General features: G+C 39.1%; 1 long non-coding RNA gene, 1 other non-coding gene and 1 pseudogene across 11 annotated transcripts in view; 2 read left to right on the top strand and 1 right to left on the bottom strand.

Moving 5' to 3' along the window:
* LOC103351062 (uncharacterized) overlaps positions 1-27,259 on the bottom strand; it is a 232,864-nt gene that overhangs the window by 109,549 nt on the left and 96,056 nt on the right. The window contains exon 4 of one of the 10 annotated variants that reach the window (XR_011381823.1): positions 19,224-19,338. The exons of the other annotated variants lie outside the window; for them this stretch is intronic. This is a non-coding gene — a long non-coding RNA (uncharacterized lncRNA). Of the gene's footprint in view, positions 1-19,223; positions 19,339-27,259 lie in introns of those variants that run through there. 10 annotated transcript variants of the gene reach the window in all.
* LOC127483490 (mortality factor 4-like protein 1 pseudogene) lies at positions 680-25,750 on the top strand (annotated as a pseudogene).
* LOC127483665 (U6 spliceosomal RNA) lies at positions 17,560-17,666 on the top strand. The gene has a single exon (XR_007910086.1). It is a non-coding gene; the product is annotated as a U6 spliceosomal RNA (small nuclear RNA).

The raw sequence follows: 27,259 nt of genomic DNA, 5'->3' as shown, positions 1-27,259 counted from the left end.
CCTCTCTCTCCACTCACCTTACAAAGCCGAGCAAGACAAAGAGTAGGTGCCATTTTACGTATGTAAAGCGGTGCCTGCTATTAACCAAGCAGAAAAACCTGACTCTGGTGGGGAGAAATAACAGGAGGTTAAGACCTAGTGAAAGTGTGGAGCTAACAAACTGAGACTGTGAAAATCTGAGGGGGGGGGGACGAGAGAACTCACCAAGTACACAAACTCAGTAACCTGGGCAACCTGGCGAGACTGCTGAGAAATTTGAGACCACACTGAGGGCTGCATAAACTCTTTGTGTGGTCCCAGGGGTAAGCAGACGAGTACCCACAGGGGCCAGATTTCATACATCAACTACCCTCAATTCCACTCAGCTGTGTGGAATTACTTCCCAACTGAGTAAAAAAAAAAAAAAAGAGAGAGAGAGAGAGAAAGAGAGAGAGAGCAAGCGAGCAAGAGAACAATCTGGGTGAGTCATCTTTGGCACACCCTTAACCCTGAAGAACCAAACAGAGCTCTCTGGCCACACCCATCACAGCCTCTAAGGATCCATCAAAAGCAGACAGTCCATTTAATCTAGAGTCACAGTATAACGAGAAAAAACACCACACCGAAGAAACCAAAGATAATCTCCAATATGCCAAACAATAAACACAGAAACAGAGGTAACAAGAAAAAGTAAGACACTATGACGCCCCCAAATGAAATAAACACCCCAATTCAAGATTATGAAGATGATGAGATAGAAGAAACGCAAGAAGCGGATCTCAAAAGATTGATAAGAACAGTAAGAAGTTCTCAAAAACAAATTTTTGAACTACAGAAATCCTTAATGGACCAGATAGAAAATCTCTCTCATGAAAATGAAATATTAAGGAGGAATCAAAATGAAATGAAACAACTAGTAGAATATGAAACTGTGATAGTGATGAGAAATCATAATGAAATGAATAATTCAATAGATCAAATGACAAACACATTAGAGAGCCTTAAAAACAGAATGGGTGAAGCAGAAGAGAGAATATCGGACTTAGAAGACAGAGAACAGGAAAATGTACAGTCAAACGAAAGAAGAAGAGGAATTAGAAATCTAAAAAATATTGTGGGGAATCTTCAGGATACCATTAAAAAACCCAACATTCGGGTTCTAGGAGTTCCTGAAGGCATGGAGAGGGAGAAAGGATTAGAAGGCCTTTTTAGTGAGATACTAGCAGAAAATTTCCCAGGTTTGGAGAAGGACAGAGACATCCTAGTACAGGAAGCACATAGAACCCCTAGTAAACATGACCAAAAGAGATCCTCACCACGACACGTTGTAATTAAACTCACCACAGTCAAACATAAAGAAAAGATCCTAAAATGTGCAAGAGAGAAACGTCAGATTACTCTCAGAGGATCTCCAATAAGACTCACAGCTGACTTCTCATCAGAAACCCTACAAGCTAGGAGGGAATGGCGAGTTATAGCCCAGGTACTAAGAGAGAAAAACTGCCAGACCAGAATATTTTATCCTGCAAAGTTCTCATTTGTGAATGAAGGTGAAATAAAGCCATTTCACAGCAAACAGAAATTGAAAGAATTTGTCGCCACTCATCCAGCCCTGCAAAAGATGCTTAAAGATGTGTTACACACAGAAACGCAGAAACACGGTCATCAATATGAAAGAAGGTAAAGGAAGGAAATCTCACAGCAAAAGATCACAGGAAGTTCAAAACATATTAGAAAATATCTTTGGCAAATGGCAGGGCAAAGTTACTACTTATCAATAGTCACATTGAACGTTAATGGCCTGAACTGTCCAGTTAAAAGACACCGACTGGCTGATTGGCTTAAGGGACAAAACCCATCTATCTACTGCTTACAAGAAACACATCTTTCCAACAAAGATGCATGCAGACTGAAAGTTAAAGGCTGGAAAAAGATATACCATGCCAACAGAAATGAAAAAAGAGCGGGCGTAGCCATCTTAATATCGGAAAACATAAACTTTACCACAAAAACTGTTAGGAGAGACAAAGAGGGGCACTATATAATGATTAAGGGATCAATTCAACAGGAAGATATAACGATTATCAATGTATATGCACCTAATTACAGGGCACCGGTTTATTCAAAAGATTTGTTAAGGGACTTAAAGGGAGACTTAGACCCCAATGCAATAGTACTGAGGGATTTCAATACTCCACTCTCAGAAATAGACAGATCAACAGGACAGAAGATCAACAAGGAGGCAGTAGATTTAAATGACACTATAGCCCAGATGGATCTAACATATCTACAGAACTTTTCATCCTACACATAAAGCATTTATATTCTTCTCAGAAGTACATGGAACCTTCTCTAGGATTGATCACATACTAGGCCATAAAGCAAGTCTCAGCAAATTCAAAATAATTGAAATCATACGATGCAGCTTCTCAGACCATAAAGGAATGAAGTTGGAAATTAGCAACTCAGGAATCCCTAGAGCATATGCAAACACATGGAGACTGAACAACATGCTCCTGAATGAACAATGGGTCATAGAAGAAATTAAAAGAGAAATCAAAAATTTTCTGGAAGTAAATGAGGATAACAGCACAACATACCAAAACTTATGGGATACAGCAAAAGCAGTGTTAAGAGGAAAGTTTATATCAATAGGTGCCTACAACAAGAAATTGGAAAGGCACCAAATAGATGAGCTTTCAATGTATCTCAAGGATCTAGAAAATCTGCAGCAAACCAGACCCATATCTAGTAGGAGAAGAAAATAATTAAAATCAGAGAAGAAATCAACAGGATTGAATCCAAATACAAAAACATTGCAAAAAATCAGCCAAATGAGGAGCTGGCTTTTTAAAAAAATTAACAAAATTGACACACCATTGGCCCAACTAACTAAAAAAAGAAAAGACCCAAATCAATAAAATCAGAGATGAAAAAGGGAATGTAACAACAGACACCACAGAAATAAAAAGAGTCATCAGAAATTACTACAAGGACTTGTATGCCAGCAAACAGGGAAACCTATCAGAAATGGATAGATTCCTGGACACATGAAACCTGCCTAAATTGAACCAGGAAGACATAGAAAACCTAAACAGACCCATAACTGAGACAGAAATTGATACAGTAATAAACGCCCTCCAAACAAAGAAAAGCCAAGGACCAGATGGATTCACTGCTGAATTCCACCAGACATTTAAAGAAGAACTAACTCCAATTCTTCTTAAACTATTCAGAACAATCGAAAAAGAGGAAATCCTCCCAAATTCTTTCTATGAAGCCAGCATCACCTTAATTCCTAAGCCGGAAAAAGATGCAGCAGAGAAGGAGATTTACAGACCAATATCCCTGATAAACATACATGCAAAAATCCTCAATAAAATTCTGGCCAATAGAATGCAACAACACATCAGAAAGATCATCCACCCAGATCAAGTGGGATTTATCCCTGGTATGCAGCGATGGTTCAATGTGCACAAAACAATCAATGTGATACACCACATTAACAGACTGCAGAAGAAAAACCATATGATTATCTCAATAGACGCTGAGAAAGCATTTGATAAAATACAACACCCTTTCATGATGAAAACCCTAAGCAAACTGTGTATGGAAGGAACATTCCTCAATACAAACAAAGCAATTTATGAAAAACTCATGGCCAACATCCTATTGAATGGGGAAAAGTTGGAAGCATTTCCACTGAGACCTGGTACCAGACAGGGATGCCCACTCTCACCACTGCTATTCAATATAGTACTGGAAGTTTTAGCCAAAGCATTAGGCAAGAAAAAGAAATTAAAGGGATACAAATTGGGAAGGAAGAACTCAAACTATCCCTCTTTGCAGATGATATGATTCTTTATTTAGGGGACCCAAAGAACTCTACTAAGAGACTACTGGAACTCATAGAAGAGTTTGGCAAAGTAGCAGGATATAAAATCAATGCACAAAAATCAACAGCCTTTGTATACACAGGCAATGCCACGGCTGAGAAAGAACTGCTAAGATCAATCCCATTCACAATAGCTACAAAAACAATCAAATACCTTGGAATAAACTTAACCAAGGACGTTAAAGATCTCTATGATGAAAATTACAAAACCTTAAAGAAAGAAATAGAAGAGGATACCAAAAAATGGAAAAATCTTCCATGCTCATGGATTGGAAGAATCACTATCATCAAAATGTCCATTCTCCCAAAATCAGTTTATACATTCAATGCAATACCCATCAAGATACTGAAGACCTTCTTCTCAGATCTGGAAACAATGATGCTGAAATTCATATGGAGACACAGGAGACCTCGAATAGCTAAAGCAATCTTGTACAACAAAAACAAAGCCGGAGGCATCACAATACCAGATTTCAGGACATACTACAGGGCAGTTGTAATCAAAACAGCATGGTACTAGTACAGAAATAGATGGATAGACCAATGGAACAGAATTGAAACACCAGAAATAAACCCGAACATCTACAGCCAACTTATATTTGATCAAGTATCCAAAACCGGCCCCTGGAGTAAGGACAGTCTATTCAATAAATGGTGCTGGGAAAATTGGATTTCCTCGTGCAGAATCATGAAGCAAGACCCCTTCCTTTCACCTTACACAAAAATTCACTCAACATGGATTAAAGACTTAAATCTACGACCCAACACCATCAAATATTAGAGAGCACTGGAAAAACCCTGCAAGATATAGGTAATGGCAAAGACTTCTTGGAAAATACCCCCAAAGCACAGGCAGTCAAAGCCAAAATTAACATTTGGGATTGCATCAAATTGAGAAGTTTCTGTACTTCAAAAGAAAGTCAGGAAAGTGAAGAGGCAACCTACAGAATGGGAAAAAATATTTGCAAACTATGCAACTGATAAAGGGTTGATAACCAGAATCTACAAAGAGATCAAGAAACTCCACAACAACAAAACAAACAACCCACTTAAGAGATGGGCCAAGGACCTCAATAGACATTTTTCAAAAGAGGAAATCCAAATGGCCAACAGGCACATGAAAAAATGTTCAAGATCACTAGCAATCAGGGAAATGCAAATCAAAACCACAATGAGGTTTCACCTCACCCCGGTTAGAATGGCTCACATACAGAAATCTACCAACAACAGATGCTGGAGAGGATGTGGGGAAAAAGGGACACTAACCCACTGTTGGTGGGAATGCAAACTGGTTAAGCCACTATGGAAGTCAGTCTGGAGATTCCTCAGAAACCTGAATATAACCCTACCATACAACCCAGCTATCCCACTCCTTGGAAATTACCCAAAGGAAATGAAATTGGCAAACAAACAAGCTGTTTGCACATTAATGTTTATTGCAGCTCAATTCACAATAACTAAGACCTGGAATCAACCTAAATGCCCATCAACAGTAGACTGGATAAAGAATTTAGGGAACATGTACTCTATAGAATACTATACAGCAATAAAAAAAACAATGAAACCAGGTCATTTACAACAAAATGGAGGAATCTGGAAAACATCATGCTGAGTGAAATAAGCCAGTTCCAAAGGGACAAATATCATATGTTCTATCTGATCGGTGACAACTAACTGAGCACCAAAGGGGAAACCTGTCGAAGTGAAATGGACACTATGAGAAACAGTGACTTGATCAGCTCATGTCCTGACTGTTGATGTACAATGTAATACTTTATCCATTTCAGTATTTTCTCTTTGTTTTCTTCAGGTACTATTGGTTGAACTCTATGATCAACACACAATTATTCTTAGGTGTTTAAATTTTAACTGAAATGTGATCCCTGTTAGGAATTTGGAAAACATTATGCTTAGTGAAATAAGCCAGTCCCAAAGGGACAAATATCATATGTTCTCCCTGATCCATGACAACTAACCGAGCACCAAAAAGGAAACCTGTTAAAATGAAATGAACACTAGGAGAAACGGTGACTTGATCAGCCCATGCCCTGACAACTTAATACGTTATCCCTCTTAGTATTTTTTTGTTTGTTCTACTTAATACTTTTGGTTGAATACTGTAATCAATACACAGTTGTTCTTATGTGTTGAAGCTTAACTGAAAAGTGATCACTGTTAAATATAAGAGTGGGAATAAGAGAGGGAAGAGATGTGCAATTTGGGACATGCTCAAGCTGACTTGCCCCAAACAGTAGAGTTAGAAACATACCAGGGATTCCAATTCAATCCCATCAAGGTGGCATGTACCAATGCCATCTCACTAGTAGGTTAGGGTGGGAAGTATCATTATGCCCTTAAATGTGTATATAGGAAATACATGAAATTTGTTCACTTTATATAAATACTCACACTTGAATGGAGGGAATTAATATCTCCAAGTCATCAATTTCTGTTCACAATTGATCATAATGATAGGACTAAGAACCAAAGGGATCACATAAACAAGACTAGTGTCTGCAAATACTAACTGATAGAGTAAAAAAGGGAGAGAACGATCCAACATGGGAAGTGAGATACACAGCAGACCCATAGAATGGCAGATGTCCTAAACAGCACTCTGGCCTCAGAATCAGCCCTTAAGGCATGCAGATCCGGCTGAAAAGCCCATGAGAGTATTTCAGGCATGGAAAACCAAGACACTATGGCAAAAAAAAAAAAATGACCTAAATGAAAGATCTCCGCAAGTGAGATCCCAGTGGAAAGAACAGGCCATCAAAGAAGGAGGTACCTTTCTCTGAAGGGAGGAGAGAACTTCCACTCTGACTACGACCTTGTCTAAATATGATCAGAGTCGGTGAACTCAGAAGGCTTCCATAGCCTTGGCAACTCATGACAAGAGCCTAGGGTGATTACTGAGGCCATAAACAAGAGTATCAATTTCTTAAGTCAACAACAGGAGTCACTGTGTACTTACTCCTCATGTAGGATCTCTGTCCTTAATGTGCTGTACATTGTGATTTAATGCTATAACGAGTACTCAAACAGTATTTTTCACTTTGTTTTTCTATGTGGGTGCAAACTGTTGAAATCTTTACTTAATATATGCTAAACTGATCTTCTGTATATAAAGAGAATTGAAAATGAATCTTGATGTGAATGGAAGGGGAGAGGGAGCGGGAAATGGGAGGGTTGCAGGTGGGAGGGAAGTCATGGGGGGGTGGGGGAGCCATTGTAATCCATAAGCTGTACCTTGGAAATTTATATTAATTAAATAAAAGTTAAAAAAAAAGAGTTTAGAAAGTAGAAAAATACAACAAAAACAAGTAGAATAATCAACAGTATGCAATGTTTGAGAAATAATGTTTGAATTATACAAATTTCCAGCCACATAAAAAAACTAAGTTGTTCCATTTGCAGGGAATAGCCACTGCTAAGACCTCCAGAAGGAAACAAGGCAACTGGAGCATCAGTAGGGAAGAGAGGTGTGAAATGAGCTTACCAAGGAAGGAAGAGCCCACGATACTGTAAGGAGTCTGCATTTTATTGTAAATGCAGTGATCAACCATTGACCTTCCTAGATAGGCTTAGACAGTAACAACAAGATAAAATCGTAAGTATCTCAATATTTCAGCTAGAAGTTTCAAAATGTAGGCATTATTTTGAGGAAGTTTTTTCATAATAAAATCTAACATTTTTCTTATATGCTCTAGCAAATCCCTGAACAGAAGATTTTAGTTATGAGGTTAAGTTTAGCTTTATCTGGAAGAATATTATTTGGAAAATTGAGTTTACATTTGGAAATGATTAGTTTTTATAGATTATGAATATGGAAAAAATCCATGTGGATGAAGTGGTTTTGGTAAGAAGATAAGAAGGTTTAGAAGTTGACTAAGTTTTAATGCTTGAGGATTAAGGAAGGCTTTCTGAAATAGGAATTAACAATATTCATTATTCAAAAATTCATTAGACGTTACTTTTGATTTATTTCTAGGCTTTCAATTGGCACATAGTAATTGTACATATTTAAGGATACAGTGTGACATTTCAATAAATATAAACAATCTGCAATGAATCAGATTAGCATAATCAGCATATCCATCACTTCAAACATCTATTATTTCTTGGTGTTGGAAACACTCAAAATCCACTCTACTTGCCATTTCAAAATACACAGTCAATTGTTGTCAACTACACCAACCCTATTTTGCTATGGGACATCAGAAGTTATTCTTCCTATCCAACTGCACCCCGGAACCATCAACCATCCTCTCTCTATGCTCCCCACCCTCAAACCTTTCCCAGGCTCTGATGAGCCCTATTTGCCCTCTACTGTTATTAGACCAACTTTTCAGCTTTCACATTTAAGTGAGAACATGTGGTATCTGTCTTTTTGTGCCGGACTTTCTTCACTTAACATGTCCTCCAGGTTCCATCCATGTTGCCACGATGACAGAATTTCATTCTTTTGTTGGTTGAATAATATTCCATTGTGTATATATACCATGTTTTCTTTATTAATTCATCCAGCAGTTGACATGCAGGTTGATTCCATATCTTGGCTATTGTGAATGATGCTGCAATGAACATGCAATTGTAGATGTCTTTTTGACATTCTGATTTCATTTCCTTTGAATATATACCCAACAGTGGGACTGCTGGATCAGTTGGCAATTCTATTTCTAGTTTCTGAGGAGCATCCATACTGTTTTTCTAAGGGATGAACTAATTCACACTTCTAAAAACATCGTATTAGTTTCCCTTTCTCCCTATTAGATGCTAATTTTAATGAAGTTGGCAGTTACAGAAAAAATCCAAAGAAGGAAGTAATAATCACACCTAACACTACTTTCTAATCTTTTCTTATCATTATGACATATTAGGTAAAACCCCAATTTTACAGCATATGGAATTTTGCTGTTTGTCTTAACTTGATATTTTGTTTTTGGTAACTTTTCATGTCAAAGAGTATTCTCTGGGGCTGGTGCTGTGGCACAGCTGGTTAACGCCCTGGCCTGAAGTGCTAGCATCCCATATGGGCGCCGGTTCTAGTCCCGGCTGCTCTTCTTCCGACCCAGCTCTCTGCTATGGCCTGAGAAAGCAGTACAAGATGGCCCAAGTCCTTGGGCCCCTGCACCCATGTGGGAGACTTGGAAGAAGCCCCTGGCTCCTGGCATCAGATCAGTACAGCTCCAGCTATTGCAGCCATCTGGGGAGGGAACCATTGGATGGAAGACCTCTCTCTCTCTGCCTCTCCTCTCTCTGTGTAACTCTGACTTTCAAATAAATAAATAAGTCTTAAAAAAAAGAGTATTATCTGACAATATCATGTTAATATTATCATAATAATTCTCCCTGTGGCTATATTTGCAAGTGCCTTAGAAGATACATGCAGTAGTGTAAGAAAGCCTAATAGGGACTTGTCTGGGGAGTCAGGAACATCCTCCCCAAGGAAGCTCCCAAGGAAGCTGAGTTGAGATCTGAAAGAAAAATAGAGGTTAACTGGGTACATAGGAAAACTTTCTCCCCAAGGAACAAATTAGAGATGTATTGCTTGAACAACTGTTCTGAATACCAGGAAAGAAAGTTTTTTTAACTAGTTCAAAGTGCTACTTAAGCTTTCAAAGAGTCTAGTCAGTTTCTTAGTTACATGTGTACAATTTGGCAATGTCATTTACTAGGAAACTGTCTCCAACTCCAAGCAGATGTATAAGCATTAAGAGAGAATGAGAAGCACACTGTCTTCAGTGTTCTCTAATTTAAAGCATTTGACCTGGAGCCTCATTTAAAAGAATAAAGTCCTTGGGATTTTTTTTATATAGTACTGCATGTCATTAAGTATGAAACAGTAATTGTGGGGAGTTGGGGAGTACAAACACAGAATTACTTCCTGCTTTTAAGATGGATTTTAGTTATAAAGACAGGTCATGTTACTTCTGTGCCCATATGAATTTACCATATCAGCTGGAAAGAACACACCATGACAAGTCTTCACAGAGAACTGGCGTCCAGAATAGTACTGATACTCCTCAGCAGTAGCATCAATGGTCTTGTGTGCTACAACTTAATCAAAACTCTCAAAACTGCCAATAAGTAGTAGAAGTAGTCAGAGCAGTAGTAATGGCAGTCCTAATAATTTGCTGCTGTTTATTCTGAATTTACCACAGACTGACCAGACCATTGCTATTGTTTTTTCTTTAATATTTACTGTTTTGGGCCAAGACAAGGAATGTGATGCTTTAACAGATAGTAGCAATTCAGCCTGGGTCTCTCTAACTTCCAGTTCCAAAGCAAACCTGTTGGGACCCTGAGACCCTGATTCTGGTTCTGACAATACCAGTTTCTCTCAGGGTAATTCTCTGTTTTCACAGCAACCAAATAGCAATGTCCCCTTTACATCATAAGTATTTCAGGTTAAATCAAAGCAGAAAATTTGCTTTAAAATTATGTTAATTTTCTTCCCAAATGCTAGACTAGGACCTGCTCCTGACTGTATCCCCTGCCTCCCTGGCTTCTTCCTCTGTCTCCTTTGTTGATGTCCACCCTGACTCCGCTCCTAAATGATAGGCTTCTGTATGTCTTGTGCTCTCTCTGATGACTTCTTTTTCTCCTTTGCTGATCTCATCATTCCCTTGGTGTGACCACTACTCCCATATCTGTATTTCTAGTGCAGACTTCTCACCTGCAGAATGCATGTATAGTTTCTTCTCTGGCATCATAACTAGTATATTCTGTCACCATTTCAAACTTATAATGTCTAAAACATGAAATGAAGCCTGGTCCTTATCTGTACTCCAAAGCTTTTCTATCTACCCAGTTGTTCACCCCAAAATCTAGAATTTCTTCCTGAAACATACTCCCCATTTCAAATTTATCAACTGCAAATCTGGTTGATTTTTTTCTCTAAAATACATATTCACCATGCTTTCCTCTATCCATCTCCCCTCTGACAAGAAATCAACTACAAAAATCTTGTATTATAGACTCTTCCAGACACACTGTGATTTTTATAAACTCGACCTCATTAAATCTTCATGATAATAATGTGATAAGGACTAGAAAGGAATTAGACTCTTGTTAAATGTAAATGATTTAACCAAGTTCACACAATAAGCAGGGTAGATGAAATGCAAAACCAGTGTGCTCACAGGTATGTGAGGAAATGAGAACATTTTAAATCCCAATATGTGTGAAGCATTTTCCATATTTTATCATACTTAATCCATTTAATCATAAAGTATAATTATTATATTAAAACTCAAGCTTAGTGGTATTAGGGTGAGTTGACCCAAACGGCGGAGTTCTCTTTACTCCCAGTCTCAGCTTCTTCCTTTCTATTCTTCTCAATATCACTACAGATGTTTGTTAAAAACACACTCCTCTCCTTAAAATCCTTCAATAGTTCAGAAGTAGCCACAGAATAAAGTCTCTATGGTGCCACTGAGTTGCTGCATGACCTGGCCCCTGCCCACTTTTCAAACTCTCGTTTGCTTCCACTTCACATCATCCCTCCTGGATTTGCAGCCACATCAGCTCCAACAGGCTGTGCTCGCTCTCCCTTTCTATCTTTATCCCAGCTGCTGCTGCTGCCTTGAATGTTCTTCCCGTGCAGTAGACACGGTTGCCTTGCTAACATCTGTTTTTGTTTCTTCTAATAGCTACTCTCATTTTTGGTTAAATTCCATACTTCCCTTTGAGCTTGGTTCAACTCTAGCCAATCGGCATGATTCTGCACCCTGCTTACATTGCTTGGTTCAGGGCACCCAATAAGAGGCTGTGAAGCACAGGTGATGCTTATGTGGAGAAAATTTCCTATTTTCGGAAGGAGTTCTGGGATTGATACTCTCCCACCACTGATCTGCAGTTGGCACCTATCCTATGAATGTGAGGGAGAACCTGTCTTAGGCTGAAGCTCAACACCCTGGAAGGCAGAGAGGGGGAAACAGCAAGTCCTTGGTCAAGGATGGGCTCCGAAAGGCCAACTCCCCAGTGATGTGAGCTATTTTTCTGCTACCCAGTGGCCCCGGAAAGCAGCTGAATGTCACAGCACATTTGTCATCTGAGTGGTCCCTGCTGATGACAGCCCTTCTTCAGTTGCTCAGACAGTGTTAAAGGTTGTTTGCTTACAATCCTGTAACCCTGTGTACCTCCCTCAAAACCCAGGTTACATTGCTTTGAGGTTTAGTCTGCTGTCCCAAGAGACTGAACATTTTGAGGAAAGCACCTTGTGTTATCTGCTGCTCTGAGCTTGTTTAAAGACTGAATGTGCTGAATAAGTAATTTCTCAATTACTGATATTTGCGGCCAGATAATTGTGTTTTGTGGAGTGTCCTGTACAATGTATCCACAGCCTCTACTCATTGATGCCAGTCACATCACTTCCCCCACATTTTGACCATCAAAACTATCCACCAGCCGGTAAAATTATCACCAGTTGAAAACTACTGACCTAACACAATGGTCAAGAGTTTAGATTTTATTATAAACATCTTGTGCTCTTCAGCCAATGGCAATGTATAGAGGTTAATTCCTATAGGATCCTATTATATCCAACCCTGAATATACAGGGAAGGCTCAGGCTTGGTATGTCACAAAGGAGTGCTGGGGCAAACTCCACCCTCCCTGGGTGCAGGATGTGATCCCACACACCAAACCTGCTTTTCTCATAAGCCAGCTCCTCCCATCCCAAAGGGATGGCTCACTTTCACTACTGGAACAGAACGGACCAAAGAAAGGTAAAATGGCTTATACAATAGGAGTAGCATAGTGGGTGTCTGCAGAACAGCTTGGCACCAGACATCTTTTATCACCTCCTCATTTCTTAACACATACCCAATCTAATCCCCAGATCATTTCTCGCCACTTAGAGGGAGAACTTTCAAACTGTTACTAATTATAAGCGCCTTCAGAGGCCAGGTGTTTTCACTCAGAACATGCAGGTACTTGAGCCCACACAACCTCCTTGGCCTTGGGCAAGAACTTCTGCCTGAAATACCTTCTCTAATAGGTAGGATGATGAAAACGGAAGCTATGAAACTGAGTGAACTGAGCCAAAACCTTTTCTGGATGATGAAGTTTTCTCTAATATATAAAGAATTCAGAGAAATACTTCAAGATGAATGTACTTCACTATGATCTGGCATAACATAGTCCTTATCATTATGTCCAAAGCATAGTTATATTCATAATTAATCACTACTAAAATATTTGTATTTGATAATGTGAACTACTGAGGGGAAAAATACAAATTATAAACATTCGTTTTTTTTAGCTGAGATCAGCTCACTTTATTCTTTACTATTTATTTGAGAGGCAGTGAGACAGAGAGAGAGACACACACAGAGAGAGACAGAGAGCTCCAACCCACTGGTCATTCCTCAAATGCCCACAACAGCTGGAGCTCGACTGGGGTTAAAGCCAGAAACCAGGAGCTAGCAGCCAGCAATGCAATAAAGTTATTCCATGTGAATAGCAAGAACTCGACTGTTTGAGACAATACCACCACCTCTTAGGTTCTGCTTTGGCAGGAAGCTGAAGTCGGGGGCTGCAGTCAGGAATTGAAATCAGGTACTGAAATAGCGGATTTGCACATCTGAACTGTGAGACCCAAAGCCACCAAAATATTCATTTTCATTTTTATTTTTTTCTCTTAGGTTGAAGCTAGCTAACACAATATTTGCCTTTGAATCCAAAGGTAGTTTTAAATGCTAATTTTCATATATATGCTTATTAAGATATTTATAAGACCTTAACTAAAAGTCTTGATTCCAAGCATAAAGAAATGAATGAAGTTCATACTGTTGAATATAATGAAATTATATCAAGAATGACAATGATTCATGGTATATATACTGATAAATTATCCGTCCTCCACAAAAACAAACAAAAAAAAACCCTGAGGACTCTCAAGTAATACTCTTATTCTTATTTTACAGATGAGGAAACAGTTTAGAAAAGTTGATTTGTGGTGTGTGTGTGTGTGTGTGTATATATAATGAAATACCACTTAATTATAAAAAAGAATGAAATTCTGTCTTTTGAAACGAAATAGATACAACTGGAGACCATCCAATCACAAAAAGATAAATATCATGTTTTCGCTGGATAAAAAACATATAAGAATGAAACTGACATTTTAGGACCTGATTATTATTTTTAGCCCTTGTCTATTCTCCTGTGGAACAGTGGTCTTTCTACCTTTTGCCTGTTGAATATTATGGCTAGTGTGCATTAAGCCCATTATAAAGTAAGTTGAAATTATGTTATTGTAAAAATTAATTTGTGTATTTATTTCTTTGAAAGGAAGAACGACAGAGAGAGAGAGAGAGCAAGATCTTGCATTCGCTACTTCATTCCCTGGATGGTTCCAAGAGCCAGAGCTGAGCAGGTCAAAGACAGGAGCCAGGAACTCTGGTCTCTTACATGGGTGTCAGGTGCATCAACAGGAAGCTGGAACAGGAGTGGAGTATCCAGCAAGCAAACCTGCACTCTGATACAGGATGCCAGTGTTGCAGCTGGCAGCTTAACCCACTGTGTCAAAATGATGGCCCCTTCCTCTTAAAAAAAATCAGAGTAACTCTTCTTCTCTAAACTTTTGTCATTCCAATACAATTTTTCAAAGACTACCAATGGAGAGATTTAAAGTCACATCTCAAACTTTTCCAAAAACCAGGGTGTGTTGGGGCCAGGGCTATGGCATAGTGGGTAAAGCTGTCACCTGCAGTGCTGGCATCCCATATGGGCACAGGTTCCAGTCCAGGCTGCTCCACTTCTGATCCAACTCCCTGGAAATGTGTCTGGGAAAGCAGCGGATGGTGGTCCCAGTCCTTGGGCCCCTGCACCCATGTGGGAGACCCAGAAGAAGCTCCTGGCTTCAGAGTGGCCCATCCCCAGTCATTGTGGCCATCTGGGGAGTGAACCAGTGGATGGAAGAACTCTGTCTCTCTCTGTCTCTCTTTGTCTCTCTCTCTCTCTCCTCCCTCCCTCTCAAATAAATGAATGAATGAATTTTAAAAAAAAATACCAGGGTGTAGTTCCACTGGATCTGTAGCTCGAATACAGTCTGAAGTTGTTAGTTATTACTTACCAGGTTAATAAAAAGAAAAATTAAGCGCCACAACACCTTTTCATTATTTTAACTAAAATACGTGGAAGGAGCATCTTAGGCAGTAATGCGTATTTCAGTTTACAGTTTTGGAAGTTCACAGTCCAATACTGGAGTCCCTTTGGTCTAGTGTCTGATGAAGGCAGTAGAACTCATGTGGAGGGAAGATCACATGGAAAGCCAGGAATCAAAGCAGCCAGTCTGAAACTGGCTTTAACAACCAGCCTTTTCACTAGAATTACCTTCCAAAGGCAAGCCTCCTAAGACCTAACATTCTCACGGCGGACTCACTTCCTAGAAACCATAATTAGATCAATTCTCCACTCAGTCCACCAGCTATTAATTCACTAACCATAAAACACAAGACTTTGAGGATAAATGTCTCATGAAGCTGGGTAACCAAATCCTGTTCAAAGTATAACAAACATTATTGAATGATTATTTTATTTGATCCTATCTTAATCCTGCAGTAGGTATTATTATTCCCTCACATGATAAAGATGAAGAAAATGAAACATCAGATGCACTCACTTTGAATAGATCAAACAGCTTTCCTAGTCACATACCACATAAAGCACAGATTCAAACCCTGGTTCAATACCAGACCACAATTTTTTCATTATTCTTTTCTCTAAGATTAATTAATTTATTTATTTGAAATTCAGAATTACAGATAGACAGGGAGAGACAGGGAGGGAGATCACCCATCTGCTGGTTCACTCCCCAGCTGGCCCCAACTCCCAGAGCTGGGCCAGGCCAAAGCCAGGAGCCAGGAGCTTTATTCAGATCTTCCACATGAGTGGCAGGGCCCCAAACACTTGGGTAATCTTTTGCTGCCATTCCCAGTTCATTAGTAAGGAGCTGGATTGGAAGTGGAACAGCCAGGACATTAACTGCCACACATACTGGGATGCTGGTGTTGCAGGCAGCAGCTTTATCTGCTCCGTCACAATGCCAGCCCCTTTTCTAGTATTCCATACTGGCATTGATCCTCTTAGTCCCGTCTCAAATTGCAATTTTCCGTTTTCAATCACCCATTAGCTAATGTCAGCACATCAGTTTAAATGCCATTTTTTAGACGAAGAAAAAGCAAAGCACTTAGGGAATAATTCCATTTTCTTTTTGTGATGTGTTAATTTTAGTTCCCCAATTCTAAGCAGTAGAGCTCGCGCTCTCTCGCTCTCTCGCTCTCTCTCTCTCTCTCTCATGTTTTGTATTTTGAGCATCACTAGGAAGAAAGGGAAGAAGGGAGGGAGGGAGGGAAGAACTGGCAGAAGTAGCAGGAAATAGCATTTTTTATCATTTTGTAATTCTGAAGATTATGACCTTCAAGATGACATAGGCATAGTCTCCCAAGTTTCATGTTATTCACACATTTCTCAATCGATTCTTTGTTATAAAGCAGAGAAAGAGTTTCTCTTATCATTTCCACTTAAGAAATTACATTTTCAAAAGGAGGTGAACAGTTGGCCTAGTGGTTAAAATATCTGTTTGGATGCCGACACTTCATAATGGAGCACCTGGGTTTGAGTCCTGGCTCTGCTCCCTATACCACTTCTTGCTAATAAGAACTCTGGGAGGCAACAGGTGATCACTCAGGAAGGTGGATCTCTGTCACCCATGTAGAAGAATTTGGTCAATCCAGAATTTAGCCCAGCCCAGTTCTAGCCTTTCTGGGCACTAGAGGAGTGAACCAATGAATGAGAACTCTGCCTTTGTGTTTTTGTCTGTCTCTGCCTTTCAAATAAATGTTTGAATGTTTTAAAATATAAATAAATTTTCAAAAGAATTACAAATTTCATAAACCCTACTTTAATAGTGGCATTACCTTGTTAGTAGAAATCACTCATAATCATAGTATCTCATTTAGACACAATAGTGTTTGACAGTTAGAGTAGCTTAATGGAGAGAATTTGTTTCAAAGTCATATTTAAGAGGTTCAGCTTGGTAAAAAAATCCACATACAAAAAAATGGTAGCTTTTCTACACACTAATGGTGAACTCACCAAAAGAAAAGTCTTGAAAGAAATTCCATTCACAATAGCCAAAAATTAAATACTTAGGAATATATTTAACCAAAGAAGTGAGGGATCTCTACAACAAAAATTATAAAATACTGATGAAAGAAACTATCAAGGATACAAATAATAAGGAAGCTATTCCTTGCTCATGGATTGGAAGAATCAATATCATTAAAATGTCTACAATACCTAAAGCAATCTCACAGATTCAATACAATCCCTATCAAAATATCAATGATATTCTTTACAGAATTAGAAAAAAAATCATAAAATTCAGATAGAATCATAAAAGATCTAGAATAGCCAAAGCGATCCTGAGGGGAAAAAAAATCAAGCTAGAGGCATCACAATACCTGACCTCAAAGCATGCCATGAAGCTATAATAATTAAAACAATGTGTTACTGGCAAAAATCCTGACACATAGATCAATGGGACAGAATAGAAAGCCCAGAAATTAATCCATGTACATGCAACCAACTGATTTTTGACAAAAGTGCCCAGACCATACAATGGAGTAAGGATAATCTCTTCAATAAATGGCACTGGCAAAACTGGATGTATAGTGTTCGCTTTGGCAGCACATATACTAAAATTGGAACGATACAGAGAAGATTAGCATGGCCCCTGCGCAAGGATGACACGCAAATTTGTGAAGCGTTCCATATTTTTCAGAAGTGGAGAAGCTGGTACTTGAACCTGTGCCCACATGGGATATTAACACTGCAGGTGTCAATTTAAAAAAAAAAAACTGAATGTATATATGTAGAAAATGAAATTAGATCCATACTTGTCACCATACACAAAAATCAACCCAAGATATATCAAAGACCTAAATTTAAGACTTGAGAATATGAAGTTGCTGTGAGAAAATGGAGGGAAACATTTGTGTAGGGGACAACTTCATAGATAAGACCCCCGAAGCACAGGCAACAAAAGCAAAGCTAAACAATGGGATTATACCAAACTCAGAAGCTTCTGCATAGCAAAGTAAATGGTCAATAGAGTGAAGACAAAGCCAACAAAATGGGAAAACACATTTGTGAGCTATCTATCCAACAAAGGATTAACATCTAGAATATACCAGCAACTCGAAAAAGCCAACAGCAACAAAAACAAACAAACAAACAAGCAATCCAGTTTTAAAAAACTGGGCAAAGGACTGCAATAGACAATTCTCAAAAGAAGAAATACAAATGGATATATGAAAAACAAATATATGAAAAAATGCTCAACATCACTAGCCATCAGGGAAATGCAAATCAAAGCCACAAATGAGATGTCACCTCACCCCTGTCAGATGGATATTATTCAAAAGACATAGCGTAACAAGTGCTGGTGAGGATGTGGAGAAGGGGGAACTCTTTTTTAAATATTTATTTATTTGAAAGGCAGAGTTACAGAGAAAGAAGGAAAGACAAACAGATTTTCCATCTGCTGGTTCACTCCACAAATGGCCACAACAGCCAGGGCTGTGCCAGGCTGAAGCCAGGAGCCAGGAGCTTCATCCAGGCATCCCACATGGGTGCAGAGGCCCAAGCACTTGGGTCATCTTCTGCTGACCTCCTGGGCACAGCAGCAGGAAGCCAGACAGGAAGTGGAGTAGCCTGGATTCAAAATGGCGTCCATATGGGATTCTGGTGATGTAAGCAGAAGCTTAACCTACTACACCCTAGCATTGACCCCTAGAGATTTACTAAAAACCTACAAATAGACTTTCCATATAATCCAGCAATCCCACTAATGGATATATACCCAAAAGACATAAATATGTTGTATCAAAGAGATACCTGCACCACTATTTTTTTTGTTTTTCTCAGAAACTTTTTATTTAAGGAATACAAACTTCATAGATTTAATAAATAAAACTTTAGGAACATAGTGATTCTTCTCATCAAACCCCACCCACCAGCCTTCTTTTTCCTCCCTCTCCTATTCCCATTCTTATTTTTCACTAAGATCTATTTTCAATTAACTCTATACTACTTAGTGAGTTCAACAAATACTTTGAAAAAAAAAAAAACTGTTCCTCAACAGTCATGACAAGGGCTGTAGAAAGTCATTGTATCTCAGTGTCAAATTCATTTCTATGGAATACCTTCTAGGTGCTCTATTAGTTATCAAAGATTAGGGAGAATATAGGGTATTTGTACTTTTGGTACTGACTTACTTCACTGAGTATGATGTTCTCCAGTTTTATCCATGTTATTGCAACCACTGGATTTATTTCTTTTTTTACTGCTTTGTAGTATTCCATGGTGCACATATCCCCATAATCTCTTTATCCAGTCTTCATTTTATGGACATTTGTGTTGATTCCATATCTTAGCTATTGTGAATAGAGCTGCAAAAGACATGGGTGAACAGATCACTTTTTCATATGCTTATTTAATTTCATTTGGGAAAATTCCCAGGAGTGGCAAGGCTGGGTCATATGGCAGATCTATATTCAGATTTCTAAGGTATTTCTATACTGTTTTCCACAGTGGCTGGACCAGTTTACATTCCCATTGACAGTGGATTAGCATACCTTTTTCTCACATCCTTACCCACATTTATTGTTTGTTGATTTCTGTATGAAGGCCATTCTAACTGGGTTGAGGTGAAACCTCATTGTGGTTTTGGTTTGCATTTCTGACAGCTAGTGATCCTGAACATTTTTTCATGTGTATATTGGCCATTTGGATTTTCTCTATTGAAAAATACCTGCTTAAGGCCTTTGGCCATTTCTTAACCGGGTTGTTTTGGTGTTGAGTTTTTTGATCTCTTTATATATTCTGGTTCTTAATCCTTTATCAGTTGCATACATTGCAAATAATTTCTCCCATTCTGTTGGCTGACTCTTCACTTTGCATGGTGCTACTTTTGCAGTGCAGAAGCTTCTCAATTTGATGTACTCCAATTTGTCAATTTTGGCTTTGATTGCCTGTGCCTCCAGGGTCTTTTCCAAGAACTGTTTGCCTATGCCAGTGTTTTGCAGGGTTTTCCCAGTGTTCTCTAATAATTTGATGGTATTGAGTCATAGATAGAGGTCTTTAATCCACTTTGAGTGGGTTTTTGTGCAAGGTGTAAGGTAGTGGTCTTGTTTCATACTTCTGCATATGGAGATACAGTTTCCCCAGCACCATTTATAGAAGAGACCATCCTTGCTTCATGTATTGATTTTAGCTCCTTTGTCAATGATAAGTTGGTAGTAGATGTGTAGGCTGACTGCTGGCATTTCTATTCTGTTCCATCAGTCTATCCATCTGTTTTGGTACCAGTATCTGGCTGTTTTGATGATAACTTCCCTGTGGTATGTCTTGAAATCTGGTATTGTGATGCCTCTGCCTTTATTTTTGTGTATAAGATTGCTTAGCTATTTGGGTCTCCTGTGCTTCCATATGAATTTCAGCATCATTTTTTCTATACCTGAGAAGAATGTCTTTGGTATTTTGATTGGAATTCCATTGAATCTCGAAATTGCTTTTGGTACTATGGGCATTTTGATGATATTGATTCTTCCAATCCATCAACATGGAAGATTTTTTCATATTTTTGTATATTCTATTTGTTTCTTTAACGTTTTGTAATTCTCATCATAGAGATCTTTCACGTCCTTGGTTAAATTTATGCCAAGGTGTTTGAATTTTTTGTAGCTATTGTGAATGGGATTAATCTTAGAAGTTCTTTCTCAGCCATGGCATCTTCTGTGTATACAAAGGCTATTGATTTTTGTGCATTGATTTTATATCCTGTCACTTTACCAAACTCTTCTATGAGTTCCAATAGTCTGTTAATGAAGATTTTGGGTCCTCTCTATATAGAATCATGTCATATGAAAATAGGGATAGTTTGACTTGCTTCTTTCCAATTTCTATCCTATCATTTTTTTATTCCTGCCAAATGGCTCTTGGTAAGGCTTTCAGGACTAATTGAATAGCAATGGTGAGAGTGGGGATCTTTGTCTGGATCTCAGTGGGAATGCTTCCAACTTTTCCCCATTCAATAGGATGCTGGCCGTAGGTAAGTCATAAATTCCCTGACTGTGTTGAGGACTGTTCCTTCTATACCCAGTTTGTTTAAATGTCTTCATCATGAAAGGGTGTTATATTTTATCAAATGTTTTCTCTGCATCTATTGAGATAACTGTATGGTTTTTGTCCTTCAATTTGTTAATGTGATGTATCACATTGATAGATGTGCAAATGCAGTTGCACCCCTGCACACCTGGGATCAATCCAACTTGGTCCAGCTGAATGGTCTTTCTGATGGTGCTGTTCGATTCAATTGGCTAGTATTTTGTTGAGGACATTTGGTGCTATGTTTATCAGAGAAATCGGTCAGTAGTTCTCTTTCTCTGTTTCATCTCTTTCTGGCTTAGGAATTAATGTGATTCTGGCTTCATAGAAGGAGTTTGGGAGGATTCCCTCCCCTTACAGTTTTTTTTTAAATAGCTTGAGGAGAATTGGAGTTAGTTCTTCTAAAATGTTTGGTAGAATTCAGCAGTGAAGCCATACGGTCCTGAGCGTTTAATTTCTGGGAGGTTCTTTATTACTGATTCAATTTCTATTTGGTTATTAGTCTGTTTAGGTTTTCTATGTCTTCCTGGCTCAATTTAGGTATATATCCAGGAATCTATTGATTTCTTCTAGGTTTCCTGATTTGTTGGCATACAGCTCTTTGTACTAATTTATAATTATTCTTTTTATTTCTGTGGTGTCTGTTGTTACATTTCCTTTTTCATCTCTAATGTTATTAATTTAGGTCTTTCCTTTTTTTAGCCAGTTGGGCCAACGGTGTGTGCAATTTTGTATATTTTTTCAAAAAACCGGCGCTGCGCTGATCCGAAGCCAGGAGCCAGGTGCTTCCTCCTGGTCTCCCACGCGAGTGCAGGGACCCAAGCACTTGGGTCATCCTCCACTGCCTTCTCGGACCACAGCAGAGAGCTGGACTGGAAGAGGAATAACCTGGACTAGTACACGGCACCCCAACTGCGACTAGAACCCAGGGTGCTGGCACCACAGGCAAAGGATTAGCCAAGTGAGCCTTGGGGCTGGCCCGCTTGTTGTTTTTATAACATAAAACCAGGTCAATTCTATTCTTTTAATGAACTTTGTTTAGAGTTGACAGATTTTAATATTTTTAGAAATCAATGCAAATACTTTAAAACCCAACTGGGTTTGGGGGCTTTTCAGGTTCCTTGCCAGTTGACATTTCTAATTAGAATTCTTTGCAGCTTGAATTATCTCCATCTCTCCTAAGGAAACAATTCCATATTATTAAACCATTTACCACAGCACTACGTAAAATACAAAGTCGAAAACAACTTCAGTTTCTAAAAGTATTATAAATACTAGATTGGATGTAACAGTACAGTGTTTAAAACACCCTTGTTGGGGCCAGCACTGTGACACAATGGGTTAAAGCCCTGGCCTGAAACGCCGGCATCCCATATTGGCGCCAATCTAGTCCCGGCTGCTCCTCTTCCAATCCAGCTCTCTGCTATGGCCTGGGAAAGCAGTAGAAGATGGCCCAAGTCCTTAGGCCCCTGCACCCATGTGGGAGACCTGGAAGAAGTTCCTGGCTCCTGGCTTTAGATGGGCACAACTCTGGCCGTTGTGGCCATCTGGGGAGTGAACCAGCGGATGGAAAATCTCTTTCTGTAACTGTGTCTATCAAATAAATAAAATAAATCTTTAAAAAAATACCCTTGTTAATTAAATTTCTTGAAAGTAGAACACAAATTATGTGAGTATTATGGTCACAAACACATAAACAAAGATTACCTAGAGATGGGTAATTGGGATTCTTAAGGAAGAGATCCCAAAATGTCAATGATGGTTATGTTCAGTTTACAGATTTGTAGATTATTTTTCTCCTTTTACTTCCAAAACTGTAGGGTTACTTCTTCATTTTTCAATTTATTTGAGAGGTTGGAGTCATAGTACTGCCAGTTGGGATGCCGAAATCCCATATTAGAGTACCTAGTGGAGTCCAGGATACACCTCTACTGATCCAGCTTCCAGAATATTTGCCTGGGAAGGCATCAGATGATGGCTCAGATGTTTGGGTTCCTGTCACCCTCATGGGAGACCTGGGTAGAGTTACAAGCTCCTGACTTCTGCCTAGCTCAGCCCAGGCTATTGCGGGCATTGGGGAGTGAGCCAGACAATGAAAGATTACTCTGTTTTTCAGAAGAATGAATGAATGAACAAATAAAGAACTACTTTATGAAGTAATAAGTTCTCAGGCAGTGACTCTACTGATAAACTAAATTTACTTATCAGTTCAGTAACAAACCAAATTTGTCAGTTTACTACTTTTATTTACAAAAAGGCAGACCACCTCCATGCCATTCTGCTTGTTCTCACACCTAGAAATTTCAAAGAATCCAACCTACCTCTAGATTTGTCTCCCCATATACATTCATGCTAATAAAAATCATCTTTAGGTATTACTTATATGATGGCTTCAAAAAGTTTATGTAAAGCTGGAATTAAAAGATAAGATTATTTAGGTGCAACCATTTTTTAAAATCTATGCAGTTTTTCATTTTGCATATTTTTCATGAATTTTTGAAGACTCCTTCCGTGCATGGATTTCAAAATAATTTTTGCAAGAAAAACAGTTAGCTGTACTGCTAAGTAGGTACCTAACAGAGACAGAAACAGAAAGGAAAGTGAAGGAAAGTGTTTTTACTACTCTCACACACATCATACAGCACAGAACACTTCAGGAACAAGATGGGGGAGTTTTCCAGCTCAGTTCACATACTGTCTTCCTGGACTATACCATAAGACTTGCCCCCTCCCCACTTCTGATGCCAACTGCAAGCCCCCGTTTGTGAACTTTCCTTCTGACATATCAGTTATCCTTGTAAACCAGGGTTCTCACAGCCACCTCTTGGGGTCATCTAATTTGCTAGAGCATTTCACCACTCAGGGGAACATTTTACATACATGTACCCATTTATTAGAAAGGAAGCAGGCAGATGGAGAAGATGCATAGGGTATGGTATTAGGGGACCTCCACACCCTCTCTGGGTATGCTACCCTCCAGGAACCACCACATGTTTTCCCTGAAACCAGTCCTTCAGGGCTTTTTCGGAGACTTCACTATCGAGACATCACTGATTAAATCACTGACCACTAGTGATCCATTCAACTTTCAGCCCCTCTCTCTTCCCTGAAATTCAGAGGTGGTGGGGCTGAATGGTAGAACTTTAATCATAGGGTCAGTTCCCCTGGCAAACAGGCCCTCTTCATGAGGTAACCCAGGAACGCTAAGCCATCAGTCATCTCATTAGCATAATAACAACACATCATTTAGGAGCTGTGTGTCAGGAAACAGAGATGAAGACTAAATACTTATTTCACCATATTCCAGTGCCAGATGTGGTGGGCCTGATAAGCATTAGGGCAGTGGATGCACTACACAGAGGCAAAAGGAACATAACATGCTCATATTTGAGTTTTTAAAAATACTTCTCTGGGGACCAATGCCGAGTGGGGAGTGAACCAGTGGATGAAAATCAGTTCTACAGTGAGATATCATCTCATCCTAGGTAGAATGGCCATTAGCAAACAGATTTAAAAAAAAGATGACGGTAAGAATGCACAGAAAGGGAACTCTCACAAGCTGCTGGTGGGGATGAAAGTTAGTATAGCCGTCACACCAAACAGTATACATGCCACAAAAACCTGGCAACACACCTGTGCTCATTACTGGATAATTCAGCAATCCCACTACTGTGCATATCCAAGGGAAAGGAAACACTCCCATGTTTACTGCAGCACTATTCACAATAGCCCAGACAGAATGGTGGCTAAGTATCCATCAACAGAGGAGTGGATAAGGAAAATGTGCTGGAAATCAGGCCCAGGATGCAGAGCTGGTGTTGACTGATGCTGCATTTGATGTGGAGTACGGTGGGGCAGACAGTAGGGGGCAGTAGCTTTGGGCTGTGGGAAAAGGAAGAGGCAATGAATCACTTATATATGGTGCCCAAGACAGACCCTAACCCTAAATACCAGGTGAGTAAGTGAGGGCTTCTTCTTTATGAAGCAGAGTGTGTAAAGATTAGCATAAAGACAAACAAGTAAAACATTTTCTATATTACAGTGGTTGGAATAAAAATTGGAATGAATGGGTCTCAGGCAGTAGAGCACCAAATTACGTGGACACCAATCTGCAGAAATTGCAAGAACTGCCACAAGCCAATCAGGAGTGATATGCAGAGGGAAGAGGTGTGGAGCTGCTGCAGGAAAGAAGGCATCCGTCCTGCACCAGAAAAACGCTCAGGCGAAAACAAGAAAGAGCAAAGAGAAGACACCTGGAAATGGGGTTGGTGATTCCTCCCTGAGAAAGAGCAAACATTCATGAACAGAGTTGAAGTTATGGATTGCTGAGGAATACAAACCATGGCTTGTTCCTGCAGGGGACTTAATTACCAGACAAAAACAGCTAGTTTATCTTCCTGCCAAGAGAATGTGCCTTGTATTCTAGAGAATGGTGCAAATTACTAGAAGTCTCAAGGAGACACAGATAATAAGGATATGCTGTTAGTGAAGTTGTGGCGTGGAGAGAAGCGTAACACAATGCCAGGGCCTCAGCTGCTCCACAAGTGTGAGGTGGTGGTGTGCTGAAACCACCAGATCCCGTGGTGCAGCTTCATCACGCGGTACGCTGGGGGCACTGAGCTTGCTAGTATGAACTGGAGAGATACTGGCTCATACACCTTCGGTGAGAAAAGCCTTGCTTTATCACTGAGCTACCTTCACGATTTCCTAAATTCCCAGCAAAGAATTCTGCTTCTTTGTTTGGTGCCGGCGATTATGAAGTGGCTCCTGAGGACCATCAGGCAGCAGTATGACAGGTACTTTGGCCCATTGTTGTTTGGATCTCTGTAAGCTCTTGTGTACTTACTGCTGTCATACAAATGTTGCACTTGGAAGATGCTAAGGTATAATGGAATTGATATTCGCTTTCTTTCTGGTTTTAAATAGGGAAAATAAAAGTGGATGCAAGTCCTTTTCTTTCCTTTTTTTTTTTCCACTTCCTAGTTGCTACCAATGTATGCAATGGTGGACAAAAGACGAGCTGTAGAGTGCTTTATTGCCTGGTTGACCAGGCTGCTTTTGAAGGCTGGTATTCTGCTTCTTTCACACCATACATTTATAAAATATATGTTAATGCTTTGTGACAAAATGGATGGTGCTTACAGAAACTATCCATTGCAAATCATCCCTACTGTTCCTGAGACATTTTATCTTTACTCAAATTGTGAAAGAATGGTGGCTTGTTTCATGTTTTTTGTATTTGTGTTTAATGCATCTGTTAATAAGAAAGAGTTGATGTAATATGTAACTGCAGTTTTCAGGAAAAATCAATCTTTAAGAAATGATTTTTCAAATATTCAATGTTTTTCTTTAAATTAAAAAAAAAGTAAAATATGCTGTGCATGTGTATATATATATACATATACATACACATATAATATATATATATATATATATATATATATGATGGGATATTATTCATCCATAAAAAACATGTGATCCTGCCTCAGCAGCAATGTGGGTGAAATTGGAGGTGAAGTAACCAGGCACAGAAAGGTAAATGCCACATGTTCTCGCTCATATTTAGATCTAGAAGCAGATGGCAGAAACAGTGGCTACTGGAGGTTGGGCAGGTTGGGGAAGGGAGGAAGAGACAGGATGGTTAACAAGTACAGGCACAGTAACTTGGACAGGGGAGTAACTTCAAATGTTCCATACCACAACAGGGTAACCATGTTGGACAACAATATTATTGTACATTTCAAAATGGCTAGCAGAATTTTGAAAGTTTCCAACACAAAGAAATGACAACTGCCCGAGTTGACGGACATGCCAATTATCCTCTGCTCATTGTATGTGCATTGAAATACCACTGTATCCCATAAACAAGGGTAATTATTATTTTTTAAAAGTTTTCAAAAATACATTGTGACTCTAACTTTTCCTAACGATAAAAAACGTTAGTCATATTCTGAAAAACATTTACATAAATTATTGTAACACAAAGGGGAAAAACTTCCATGAAAGTAAAAAACCAGATATTAGCGCCTAAGTGATAAAACTTTCCCGTCTGTTACAGAAGAGCCTTTCCCTTGCTCCATACAGCACATCCTAGTATTATTCAAATAAACAAATTCAAGCAGACACACTGAGAAGGTTATAACTCAGAATGACCCACAGGGCCTGCTTCCTGTTAACAGTCTTACCCTGGCTCTGCTCTGTAAT

This window comes from Oryctolagus cuniculus, chromosome 13 (assembly GCF_964237555.1).
Source record: "Oryctolagus cuniculus chromosome 13, mOryCun1.1, whole genome shotgun sequence".
Lineage (NCBI taxonomy): Eukaryota > Metazoa > Chordata > Mammalia > Lagomorpha > Leporidae > Oryctolagus > Oryctolagus cuniculus.
Note: the sequence above shows the minus strand (reverse complement) of the source record. Positions and strands in the feature narration are given on the sequence as shown.